Source organism: Miscanthus floridulus, chromosome 19 (assembly GCF_019320115.1).
Source record: "Miscanthus floridulus cultivar M001 chromosome 19, ASM1932011v1, whole genome shotgun sequence".
Lineage (NCBI taxonomy): Eukaryota > Viridiplantae > Streptophyta > Magnoliopsida > Poales > Poaceae > Miscanthus > Miscanthus floridulus.
In genome coordinates this window covers 34,698,142-34,712,637 of record NC_089598.1, presented here as the reverse complement: position 1 = coordinate 34,712,637, position 14,496 = coordinate 34,698,142, and positions in this window count along the sequence as shown.

Below are 14,496 nucleotides of genomic sequence, written 5' to 3'. Positions count from 1 at the left end.
TCCGCTTGCTCGGATCTTGTCCTGCCTACCCCCACCACCAAGCACACGTGGTGTGCCTCTCCTTCGAGCGCTGCGCGCTACCGTACATGGCGGCCGCCATCTACACACACACTGACACCACGGCCAAGCTGGCCCAGGTCGCTATGGCCATGCTATGCCCCTTGGCTAGTTGTGTGGGATCCCCCAGGAGTGTGCGCATGCCCCAGCACCGCCACTCACCGCCGGTGAGCTTGACCATCCCGAGCCAGCCATCTTCCCCTGCTCTCTGTTGTGGAAGCTAAGAAGGACCACGGGCATGAATTAGAAGAAGTTTGAGGGTCTAAGTGCGAAGCTGTGACTTAGTTGAATAGTGCCAGAAAGGATCTTTTTGTTCGTGTTTAATTTCTGAAAACTACAGGGTCCCTGATGCAAGATTTACATTCCTTTTCTTTTGATTTTGATAGATTTGGATTATCGACTTTGAAAATTCATAGTAATTAATAGAAAAATCATAAAATAGTAAATGAGGACTTTTTGGAATCCTTGTGAAATTATCTATGCAGTAGATCTATAATATGGCATGATTTAGTTTAAATATATTGCTGTAAAAATAGATTTATGCAGTTAAGTTTTTGATAATAGTTGTGTCTTATCTTTTTCGTAACTGCAGTTGTTGTGCTCAAATAATTGTGAAATTTTTGTGGAGTGGTACTAAGATTATTCTTGATGTCTGCCAAAAATTTAAATATTTTAGGATTGAGAGTTTAAGATCTATAAAAATAACAATTTACCTGTATTGCTTTGCTCCTATTCTGAATAGTCCTGCATGTTTAAATTAATTGGCTTAGTTAAGTTATGAATCATGACTTTATGATGATACATGAGTTGTAGTACTTTTATTAATATTTTCAAAAAGCTAAATATCATGATTTTTGGTTAAGTAGATCGTGAGTTATACTTGCTTAAATCTCTGCGGCTGTTTCTGCCGAAACCCAGAGAGGGTTTCCTTGTTCTTGTTGTGGGGCCTTCTTAATAGTAGAATTAGCTTTAGGTACTTACAACAAAGTTGTTTAGAATTTGCTAAGATTTCTAAAAAGTCTAAAACCACATTTAGTGGACATGTATAACTCCATTTATAGCTGTTTAAAGTGGCATGTCAGTTTCTATCCATGTTTTAGACAAAGATGCATTTATTGGATTAATTGGCCTTGTTATCTGTAGAATCATCTTAAGATGATAATAAGAAAGTTGTCGATAACTCACTTAAACATCGCATGTTAAATGCTCATAGCATTTGGCCAAATATTTTGTGAGTTATGACTGTTCTAAGTTGGTCTTCAGAAATTGTAGTTCTCTAGAATTTCTGGATCAGATTTGATAAATGTGACTGTTTGACCCTTTTAACTTGGGAATCATGCTAGGATGATTAAATATTAATTGTAGAAAATTTCATAATATTTCCATATTGTCTTGTTGCATATCTTTTGGATTAGTACAACTCTAGTTATAAGCTTGTGAAGTTGCATGGCAGAATCTGTCCAAGTCTGGATAGAGGTGCTCAATTGTGCTTGATTGACCTTGTTAATGGTGGAATCACCTTGTGATGATAATAAACATGTTTTAGATAATTTAATAAGCTTTCTATAAAGCTAAGGTTCATGCTTGTTTGATGTCTGTAACTCCAGTTATGCCATTTTGAAACTACTACTACTTTTCTGTCCTAGTTCTGTGCAGATCTAAAACATTGGCATGTTTGACCTAGTTAGCTTTGGAATAAGGTTTTGGTGATAATAACAATGTTGTAGGAAATTTCATTATCTTTCCAGAAAGTCTAGGATCACCTTCTTTGGATGTCTGGATCTCTAGTTATGGGTGAAACAAGTGTTATCTGTGCTGCTGTCCAAATTCTGTGTTGTGCTTTATAAGTTGATTGCTTTCACCTTGCATTGCCTTATGTGTTGCTAAGTGTAACTCATGCCTTTCATGGTGTTAAATTAAGTTACCTGAGATCTTAAATTGTGATAGATGTTTTCAATGGAATAGCTTAACTAAAGTTATCTGGTGTACCATGCTTGATATGCTCACTATCTTTCTATAATAGATTATGTGATGCATCTCGTATTGCCGTTCTTTTATTCATGCACTTGCATCTCATCTAGGTATGCTAGATGAACCACGTGAAGGACGTGATGTTGGAGCCGAACCCAAAGACGATGTATGGTGGACCTATCCCAAAGATGGAAAGACTGGACAAGTGCTAGGATGGGAGATGCTCACCGAGCAAGTGTCGTCTAACAAACACTAACCTAGTGTTGGATCCCAGGCAAGCCCCGGAGCATTCTAAGTCTCCCATGTTTTTACAAATATCTTGAGTATCTTTATTGTTGATGATGCATTAAGTATAGGAATTGGTTGGAACCAATTGTTGCATTATATCCTTACCTTGTCCAGATAAAATCCTATGAATCCTAATTAAGTGTAGGATCGAATGATGCTTAGCTATGCTTAGACCGGTAGAAGTCGGGTGATTTCCTGTCACCTACGAGATGTAGGATGAGCTCTGGTCACGGTTGGCTATATTTGCTATCATGGAAAAGAACCATGTGTTAATAATGAAAAGAGTCCGGACGGGATGACGGTAGTGCAGCAACAAGGCATGGAGGTCTTGGGTGTGAATCTATCCCCATCTGTGTCATTTAAGGACCGATTCGCTGTACGTCCTCATGTCATGTTGAACGCAGCCTAACACTTAGCTGGCCGAATAAGTCATTCTGACCACAAAGCCTAGTAGCTCGACTCAGGCCGGGATCACAAGTAGTTGGTCGCAATTTGGATGGCAGTAAGGATGTGTGGAGAGCCATTGGCGTAAGCCCAAGGGCGGGTTAAGTCACTGAGCACTCATGGCAGAGTGGTTCTCTGATTTTGCGGCACTGATCATACCCACGACTCCTGAATTGTACCAAAGGTGACTTGTTTGCGACCCTGACGGGGGAAGCAGGGTTTGTGTTAGGAATACCCCTCCAGCTGGATAGGAATCAATTTGAATCGCCGTCTCTCCTAGATAGTGAGAACTTGACTGAGCAGCGACAACGTAGATTCACTAAATTTAAAGATATGGTTAAATGATGATGATGATGATGATGATTATAATGATAATGAGCCATGAAATACCTAATATGGTTATTATTGTTTGCAACTTAATCAAGTGATTGATTAGTACATGTGCTAATATAGATGGTAGGAAATGGCTAAAAGTCACTGCTAGTATAGGTTGATAATGCTAATGATTACTCAAGCTTTTATGCAAAGAGGTTGTCCAGCAAGATCCACTGATAAAGCCTTGCATAATCCTTGGTGTCACTTTATTTCTGGTTTATGATAGATAAGTCTAGCTGAGTACATTCGAGTACTCAAGGTTTATCCCACCATGTTGCCGGTGAAGTTCTCCGCCTGTTGAAGATGGTGGCTAACCGCCGGTGGGCTCGGTGATTCTATATTTACTTCTCATCTATATGCTTTTGTCTGACGATGTCACTTATGCTAGCAATGTATTTGGAACTTATATTAATGTAATCATTTGAAAACTATGTTGTTTTCACTAATCAGTTTTGAAACCCAAACTTGTACTATTATTTGTGAACCCCTTTTGTAATATTATTTCCGCTGCAACTCTGCGTATGTGATGTGTATTTGCTTAATCACGTGATCTTGGTTGTGATGTTGATTTACCGAGGTCTTTTGGGATACTCGGCGGACTACCGAGTTTATATAAGTGAAAGTATGCGCGTGTCAATGTGTTAGCGGGGACAGCCGTACTTGATCTTGTATAAATTGGGCGGTTCTGTTACAGCTGGCATCAGAGCAAGATTAAGCATAATACCGTCATGTACGTCATTTTAAAAACAAAGTTTTGGTTTTAAAAAGCCTATTTTAACTAAAACTGTAGCTATAGGCAAATTTGTGAAAAAATAATTTGCAAAACTATGCTAGCGACATCCTCCTTTAGGCTCAGTTAAGGACTATTAGGTGGCTATCTAAGTACTAACATGGGGGTTTTTGCCTTCGTCGTCCATACGACGTGCTATTGTATGGATGCCATCCGCTTGGGTGGTAATGTATGGATCAATTGCCTCTACGCTCAGGTAAGTGTGAGTTGTGAGAGCATGACCGTCCAACTGTCGATCTAGGGGAGAGTTAGCTGTGGTTACTGGAATATTTACATGTTACACACATGTATATATGAAGGTGCTTAATTGTGGGTATATCTGTTGGGTAGCTATGGATACCGAAGTATATATATCTAGGATGTATATATGGAGAGTATCTTAGTTTACTGCTTTCATTGTGTGCTTATATATCTCTTGTGGGGATGGGCTACAATGAATTTGCCTGCAGGTACGCTAACCACGAATGCGTAGATTGAAGGTAGCTGATGACTAGCTATATATCGAGAGAGTACGTGTTATGCTACCGACATAGAATGTGATTGGCACCTTAGGCTGGCAATTTCATGAGGACGAATAGGACGAGCATGCATCATGATTATGCTTGTGCATAAATATGCTTCCCTCACTTTGTTCTAATATTAAGTAACTTGTGATCAATGTGATGTTACTATCTTCCCTGTGTGCAGCTAGACAAAATGCCTTATCCCATGCTGCTTGAATAGCTATGCTTGAAGGTAGTGTGTGATTAGTTTCGTCTTGTATGTTTGCTTCCAAAGGAAATAGATGACAATTTATTAATTAGCAAAAACTTCACCCCATCGAAAACTAAATTGCTAAATGTAAGTAAAACTTGTTTTGTAGAGATATCCACCTACTCAGTAAAAAGGAAATAAAAAGATAACAGCACCTTACTACCAAGTTTTTGTGTAGTGGTGTTGTTGTAGGTGACTACTTGTTAGGTGCGAGCTTTGTGCTTAGTAATAGTCGCTTAAGCTAATTAGATTGAGTGTTTTGAAATGCTCGCTTAAGAACAGGATATATGTGTGGATGCTCGTTATCTAGGTAGTGTCATAGTTGTCACCCCTTTTGTCCTCGGTAAGCATACGAGTGTGGAAGAGCGCTATCCTAGAATAGCATCCAAGTTTTGATAATCTCATGGTTGTCATTTCCAATTAAGTTCTCTCTTAGGAGCCTGAGCCTGTACACGTGGTGGCTAGCCCTTGAACGTTGCGCTATGAAGACCTTTATCCATGCCTTTGCTTGACCTTAGGCCCAAGCTTAGTTCCCTTGAATGCATGCATGTGTCGTGGTTGTCCTGCTCCTGTGTGGGAGGACCCTACTCAAAAATCCTTGTTGGACCTTATTGCTCCTTCTCCTACTGATGATCTAGTGCAACGCTAATCACTATCTACCCTGGCTTTAGAACCTTTTCCTCGTAGATTATGTCATTGCTTTATCAACTGAATCTCTAGTCAGTGCATTGGCTCTGTCCCTCGAATCTCATTTGTTTTGTTTCCAACTCTTTCAAGTCTCTAGATGTTTATCAGTCTTGATCTCATGTTGCTGCTCGGCAAGACCAAATCGCATGTTAATCTTTACCTGGTAATCACCTTGGTGGACGCAAGGCGTGTATGGAAATTAGGCAAGAGTCCCCTGCTCAGTTGTCTTCAGCAATTAGGCTATGTTCTTTTGCGCTGTGTTTTGATCTTCTGATCGCCTCCTTGTTGAGTCCTAACCTTGTGACTACCTTTGTTTGCTATCCCTCTTTGCATAGTGCTTATTCTTATGACCCAATCTGTGCAACTTGAAAATTCACTTCAGGTGTGTGATCAGTAATGGTGTTATGAGTAGCAACTATGGTGCTACGACGGAACCTAGGGCCTCCTTGTGGCTGGCCGGCACATGGTTGTGCTGCTGGGTGCACGCCGGTATCAAGGTTTCTAGTCATGATCCATTACTGAACTGCACCGATATGTTATTTTCACATGAGCTCTTCCATGGTTATCTCTCCATATCTAATCGAAAGATCCTTATATTAGACCAAAAGTAGTAGAGCTTCCTTCTGAAGTCGTCCAGAGGATAACCTTTGAAGAATAGGTCGCTGACATGAACATAAACAGACTACAAGAGATGGTAGGCAAGTGACCCTATATGACTGTCCCTATAATGACATCGGTCATCTAGTGAGAAACTTATGTCATTCTTGTTGGATCAACACTTAATGTTGGACAAGTTAGTCGGATAAGAATCAAACGTCACATTATGATTATGACCTGGCTATCCAAGTCTTGATCATTATGTGCATGCTGATCGCACAGTCGAGATCAACCATCTCTAGTGTGACCCCTTGTCTACTGACTTCGATGGCGACCATCTATTATGCGTCAATCACAACTATGTTGGCAAGAGTGAAGATTTAGAACTTTTAGTGTTGAGAGACAACTGATTAGTTACTAGTAGGAAGCTTAACCTCCAGCTAGGTGACAACTTTTTGCTAATTACGAAGGCTATGTCTCATAGAGCAATGTTAAGCAATGAAACAGCAAGCCGTTTAGCAATGCAACTATTGCTGTGTTTTCCAAAACCTATGTTGTCAAGTCAATTCCATCTTGGACAATCACACAGATAGTACATGACGTTGTATCGGTTATGTAGGAGCTAGCGAAAGCACGTCCCTAGTTTCAGTCAGCATCTTTGTGCCCCTAGGTGCCACTAACACATATGTCCGGACTCTATTGGATGAAGTGCCGAAGGATATATAGGAATGGTTCCTTATCTCTGTAGGACAGTCCCTCCATGAAGAGTATGCTTTGTGTCCCAAAAACATAGCCACAAGTCCAATGCTTGTGCGTCATCAAGTTGGTGTCTAAATCAAACGATTTAAGTTGTTTCCTGAGAACCACATATGGAAAACCTTAGTCTACATCCTCAGAGAAAAGAGCTGCTGCTGTTGCTATACAAAGAGATCGAGAGTATAGAACACACACCACAACGTGTGAAGCAAAGAAAGAGGAACGAGAAATCTGTCCAGATTTTTGGGTACAAAACCGAACATCTTCAAGCCAACGATTAGTGACTCAAACATGGTTGGAATGGCCTCAAACTTTGGTGACCTCATTCCTCACTTAGGACACATCGATGCCTTAGGTTTGTTTGAGGATTTGTTGAGTGAAACATTGGATTTGAGAGATGTTTTGTCAATTCGGTACGCTATAATTATAGAATAGAGCAGTTTTGGTAGCCGCATTGTTTGTATAGTCAAACAGTGTCTGTTTGAGCTGAATTTTGGTGAACAGTTAGGGGACTCATGGCTCTATATTCCTATAAAAATTGATGCACAATGGAGCACTAGTTTTTGAAATATGAATAGAAAACCAAAGAGTATAGGATCTGTAATTTCTTTGTGACTGCGATCATCCTTATCATTCAAAAGTTGTGTTTGCAATTGATGCCAAGGTATGTAACGCGGTCAATAATTGTTGCTAGATAATCCTTTAGATGAACTAAAGAAGACTCCTTGGACCCCTTTGCACCTTGTTCTTGGCCTCTTCTATCAACAATGTTCGAGCAATCGAGGTGTTCTATGAGTCAATTTGTACCCTTGCAAATCAGAAGCAATTTGAAAGGTGTCAAACAATAGATTTCAAATTGTGATTTGGAGGTGTTGACTGACATTAGAAATGAAGCCCCAATGTCAAAAGTAGTTCCACAAAGATAGTTTTGATATAGTGCAAGTCAACTCAACGTACTGAGCAACTACACCATGAAGGAGAATCATACTCAAAATGCATGGTAGTGAACTATTTCCCTAGTTTGAGGAAATACTTGCAACTTTTATTGTACTCTAGGCCTCGCTATCCATAATCCTTGTCAATGTTTTTCAATGCTGCCTTGTCATTTGGTACCTTCCATGTGTTTTTACCCAAGAGGTTGCATCAAATTTAACCTAGATTCCTACTGCCACTTTGATTCTAAGGTTCCCTTAGCTAAGGAGCATCGAAATTGCTGGGTAGACAAAGTCAGCTATCACATTCATCTTCACTCAACAGACTCAGATAATACAGTGTTGTTATCAGAGAAAGAGCACTGCACACATGGAACATTATGTAGCTTTCCATCAGTTGACATCTAAGTGATTGCACCGCTACAACCAGTTTGGATATTGGTTAACTAGCTTCTCATACCCTCAAAGGATGTTTACCCCATCTATGATCACATCCTTTATGGAAAGTTGTGCTCAAGCCACTTTAGTAGAGAACTACTTTTCAAACCTTGCGAACAAATATAGCACCGTTGCAAGGAATATCCGTCAACAGACTATGGTCTAGTGCAAAGTCCATAGGTCTGTGCTATATCCACTAGGGAAGTAGATGTTACAAGTATTTAGTCTACACTTGTATCACTCTTCGTACATCGAGGACGAAGTATGTAGGACAGTGCTATCTTAGATTCCTCCCAATATAACAATGCTTTATGGAAGCCAATGAACGAAATCCTTTTGACAAAAATTTACTACAAAGACCAAGTATAGAAAGTTGTCTCGACCAATTTGGTCCCTCTGATGCTTGAAGCTATGTAGCCTAAAGCTATCGCTGATATTGGAAACTGGTAACATGTCTCTCTTCCATAAAAGTCTTTTGTCCTGAATCTCAGGACGCGATTACTTTAAGGGGGGAGGGCTGTAACACCCTAGGTGTTTGTCACTAGTTAAGCAATGGGTTTAAACTCAACCATGGCATGTTAAGTGGTGATGGAGATGTTAGGTCAAACATATGAAAATGAGCCACCACTTAAACTTGGACCATGCACCATTGCTTACATGCTGCCCTTTCTAAAAAGTATGCTTGAGTAATGCTAGATGTAATTGTTTCATGTGTCTCACATCAATATCCATCTATATTGATCTATGGAAAAGTTTCGTGAAGTTTGGAATCAAGAAGTCACATGAAATGACAAGTTATGTCCTTGCCTGAATTGTTTTATAAAGTGAATGGAATTCTAGATCATCAACGAAACTTTGAAACCTTGCCCAAATGACTCTAATTGAACTCTTGAACAAAAGTTATGAAGGGTTCATGTTGAGCAAGTGGCCAGAAAATGCTCCAACAGATAAAAAAGGATAATTTAAGTTTTACCGAGAGGCTATTTTGACCGGTGTTGACCAATCACTTACAGCGCTTGCATGGAGTTGCACCTTAAATAAAATTTGAAGTTTGAGTGGAGTAGAACAAACTTTGTTTTAGGACCAATAGCTAGATCAGCTTGTGAGCAAGTCAAACCAAGCCCTCAAGTTAGAATCCATGGCTGTTTTGGAGCTCAAAAATTTGGCTAAGTCCCTAATGGACTGAAACTGAGTTTTCAGTTTTCGTGTACCCCGCTTCGTAGCCGTGTATCTCTCCAACAAGGCCGAAACAGACTTTGACGCTTTAAGTAAAGTTGGAGATATCGCGTAGCTCTACAACTTTCATTACTACGGATTGTGCCAAAACTAACTGGTTTAGGAGACATGGAGGGATGAAAAGCGGGGTTCAGTTGTATTTTTGCGGTAGTATTGAATTCTTCCAGTAATTGAAACATGGCCGACACCGTGCACAGTGCTATAGGCTGTGTGTTGCACTTGCTCGCCCTCGCTGCTTGCATGCTCGTCAGCTCACCTCGGGCATGTGCTGAAGACACGAAATGGACGCCGCTGTCTCTCCACTTCCTCCCTCACTCGCTCCCTCGACCTCTGCTCTCTCCTCATCCTGCTCCGCACCGGGGCACGCGACCGCCATGGCCACCATTTCTGAGCGGCAAAGCTCCAGCGGAGCCATTCCTATCGCTCCGGTCCTCCTCCGCTTGCTCGGACCTCGTCCTGCCTACCCCCGCCACCAAGCGCACGTGGTGTGCCTCTCCTTCGAGCGACGCGCGTTGCCATACATGGCGGCGACCGTCTCCGCACGCATTAACGCTGCGGCCAAGCTGGCTCGGGTCGCTGTGGCCATGTTGTGCCCCTTGGCCAGCCGTGTGGGATCCCCCAGGAGTGTGCGCACGCCCCCAGCACCGCCACTCGCCGCCGGTGAGCTTGACCATCCCGAGCCGGCCATCTTCCCCTGCTCTCTGTTGTGGAAGCTGAGAAGGACCACATGCATGAATTAGAAGAAGTTTGAGGGTCTAAGTGCGAAGCCGTGACTCAGTTGAATAGTGCCAGAAAGGATCTTTTTGTTCATGTTTAATTTCTGAAAACTGTAGGGTCCCTGATGCAAGATTTACATTCCTTTTCTTTTGATTTTGACAGATTTCGATTATCGACTTTGAAAATTCATAGTAATTAGTAGAAAAATTGTAAAATAGTAAATGAGGACTTTTTGGAATCCTTGTGAAATTATATATGCAGTAGATCTATAATATGGTATGCTTTAGTTTAAATATATGGCTGTAAAAATAGATTTATCCAGATAGGTTTTTGATACTAGTTGTGTCTTGTCTTTTTCATAACTACAGTTGTTCTGCTCAAATAATTGTGAAATTTTTGTGGAGTGCTACTAAGGTTATTTTGGATGTCTGGTAAAAATTTGCAATATTTTAGGCATGATAGGTTAAGATCTATAAAAATAACAAATTACCTGTATTGCTTTGCTCCTATTCTGAATAGTCCTGCATGTTTGAATTAATTGGCTTAGTTAAGTTATGAATCATGACTTTATGATAATACATGAGTTGTAGTACTTTTATTAAGCTTTTCAAAAAGCTAAATATCATGATTTTTGGTTAAGTAGATCTTGAGTTATACTTGCTTAAATATCTATGGCTGTTTCTGTCCAAACCCAGAGAGGGTTTCCTTGTTCTTATTGTGGGGCCTTCTTAATAGTAGAATTAGCTTTAGGTGTCTACAACAAAGTTGTTTAGAATTTTCTAAGATTTCTAAAAAGTCTAGAACCACATTTATTGGACTTGTATAACTCCATTTATAGCTGTTTAAAGTGGCATGTCAGTTTCTGTCCATGTTTTAGACAGAGATGCATTTATTGGATTAATTGGCCTTGTTATCTGTAGAATCATCTTAAGATGATAATAAGAAAGTTGTAGATAACTCACTTAAACATCGTGTGTTAAATGTTCATGGCATTTGGCCAAATATTTTGTGAGTTATGACTGTTCTAAGTTGGTGTTCAGAAATTGTAGTTCTCTAGAATTACTGGATCAGATTTGATAAATGTGACTGTTTGACCCTTTTAACTTGGGAATCATGCTGGGATGATTAAATATGAATTGTAGAAAATTTCATAAGATTTCCATATTGTCTTGTTGCATATCTTTTGGATTAGTACAACTCTAGTTATAAACTTGTGAAGTTGCATGGCAGAATCTGTCCAAGTCTGGATAGAGGTGCTCAATTGTGCTTGATTGACCTTGTTAATGGTGGAATCACCTTGTGATGATAATAAACATGTTTTAGATAATTTAATAAGCTTTCTATAAAGCTAAGGTTCATGCTTGTTTGATGTATGTAACTCCAGTTATGCCATTTTGAAACTACTACTACTTTTCTGTCCTAGTTCTGTGCAGATCTGAAACATTGGCATGTTTGACCTAGTTAGCTTTGGAATAAGGTTTTGGTGATAATAACAATGTTGTAGGAAATTTCATTATCTTTCCAGAAAGTCTAGGATCACCTTCTTTGGATGTCTGGATCTCTAGTTATGGGTGAAACAAGTGTTATCTGTGCTGCTGTCCAAATTCTGTGTTGTGCTTTTATAAGTTGATTGCTTTCACCTTGCATTGCCTTATGTGTTGCTAAGTGTAACTCATGCCTTTCATGGTGTTAAATTAAGTTATCTGAGATCTTAAATTGTGATAGATGTTTTCAATGGAATAGCTTAACTCAAGTTATCTGGTGTACCATGCTTGATATGCTCACTATCTTTCTATAATAGATTATGTGATGCATCTCGTATTGCCGTTCTTTTATTCATGCACTTGCATCTCATCTAGGTATGCTAGATGAACCACATGAAGGACGTGATGTTGGAGCCGAACCCAAAGACGATGTATGGTGGACCTATCCCAAAGATGGAAAGACTGGACAAGTGCTAGGATGGGAGATGCTCACCGAGCAAGTGTCGTCTAACAAACACTAACCTAGTGTTGGATCCCAGGCAAGCCCCGGAGCATTCTAAGTCTCCCATGTTTTTACAAATAGCTTGAGTATCTTTTATTGTTGTTGATGCATTAAGTATAGGAATTGGTTGGAACCAATTGTTGCATTATATCCTTACCTTGTCCAGATAAAATCCTATGAATCCTAATTAAGTGTAGGATCGAATGATGCTTAGCTATGCTTAGACCGGTAGAAGTCGGGTGATTTCCTGTCACCTGCGAGATGTAGGATGAGCTCTGGTCACGGTTGGCTATATTTGCTATCATGGAAAAGAACCATGTGTTAATAATGAAAAGAGTCCGGACGGGATGACGGTAGTGCAGCAACAAGGCATGGAGGTCTTGGGTGTGAATCTATCCCCATCTGTGTCATTTAAGGACCGATTCGTTGTACGTCCTCATGTCATGTTGAACGCAGCCTAACACCTAGCTGGACAAATAAGTCGTTCTGACCACGAAGCCTAGTAGCTCGACTCAGGCCAGGATCACAAGCAGTTGGTCGCAATCTGGATGGCACTAAGGATGTGTGGAGAGCCATTGGCGTAAGCCCAAGGGCGGGTTAAGTCACCGAGCACTCATGGCAGAGTGGTTCTCTGATTTTGCGGCACTGATCATACCTGTGACTCCTGAATTGTACCAAAGGTGACTTGTTTGCGACCCTGACGGGGGAAGCAGGGTTTGTGTTAGGAATACCCCTCCAAGTGGATAGGAATCGATTTGAATTGCCGTCTCTCCCGGATAGTGAGAACTTGACTGAGCAGTGGCAACGTAGATTCACTAAATTTAAAGATATGGTTAAATGATGATGATGATGATTATAATGATAATGAGCCATGAAATACCTGATTTGGTTATTATTGTTTGTAACTTAATCAAGTGATTGATTAGTCCAGGTGCTAATATAGATGGTAGGAAATGGCTAAAAGTCACTGCTAGTACAGGTTGATAATGCTAATGATTACTCAAGCTTTTATGCAAAGAGGTTGTCCAGCAAGATGCACTGATAAAGCCTTGCATAATCCTTGGTGTCACTTTATTTCTGGTTTATGACGGATAAGTCTAGCTGAGTACATTCGAGTACTCATGGTTTATCCCACCATGTTGCAGGTGAAGTTCTCGGCCTATTGAAGATGGTGGCTAACCGCCTGTGGGCTCGGTGATTCTATATTTACTTCTCATCTATATGCTTTTGTCTGAGGATGTCACACAGCGTCCGGTCGAGTCCAGTAAGCACCATGGTCCAACTGGACACGTCCGGTCACTCCGGACTAGATGCTCCCAGCATCTGGTTGACTTTTTACCGAACATCGACTTTGTAGATTCATACCGGACGCGTTCGGTGTGGCGACCGGACATGTCCGGTCACTGAGTTCGTCGTTAATACCGGACACATCCGGTCACCATACTAGACGTGTCCGATCATTCTATGACCAGCGCGACTAACTCCTTTTCAACTCTATCTTCTTTACCCTTGCTCAAATATGCCAACCACCAAGTGTATCACCTTGTGCACATGTGTTAACATATTTTCACAAACATTTTCAAGGGTGTTAGCACTCCACTAGATCCTAAATGCATATGCAATGAGCTAGAGCATCCAGTGGCACTTTGATGACCACATTTCAATACGAGTTTCACCCCTCTTAATAGTACGACTATCGAACCTAAATGTGATCACACTCACTAAGTGTCTCGATCACCAAAACAAAATGGCTCTTACCATTTATACCTTTGCCTTGAACCTTTTGTTTTTCTTTCTCCTTTTTCAAGTCCAAGCACTTGATCATCACCATGGAATTTCCACCATCATCATGTCATGATCTTCATTTGCTCCACCACTTGGAATGTGCTACCTATCTCATGATCACTTTGATAAACTAGGTTAGCACTTAGGGTTTCATCAATTCACCAAAACCAAACTAGAGCTTTTAATCTCCCCCTTTTTGGTAGTTGATGACAACCCTTACACAAAGATATGAATTGAAATTTAATTGAATCCATGTTGCTTGCCCAAGCATATTTACCAAGTGTAAAAGGATATGGACAAGTTTCATGAACCCCAAATGGTAGCAATTTGCTCCCCCTATATATGTGCTAAGAGTTTGGATTGTAGCTTGCACATATGCTTAGATAGGAAACATAGGAGACAATGTCTACCAAATGATGCTAAGGTATAAAAGATGGACCTTTGAAGCGTGATACCAATCGGAGTGCACCAATATACCATTCTTAGCACCATGGTTAGCTCGATACCACTTGGAAATAAAATCACTAGATAACCTATGTATGCTAGTTTTTCATTTCATTATTCAAACCTACAACTAATATACACCACACAAGCATGGATATTGAAATTTAAAACTTGTGCTATGCAAGCAAACATATGAAATGCACATTTAAATGCACCATACAAGTTCATGAGCTTGCTCCC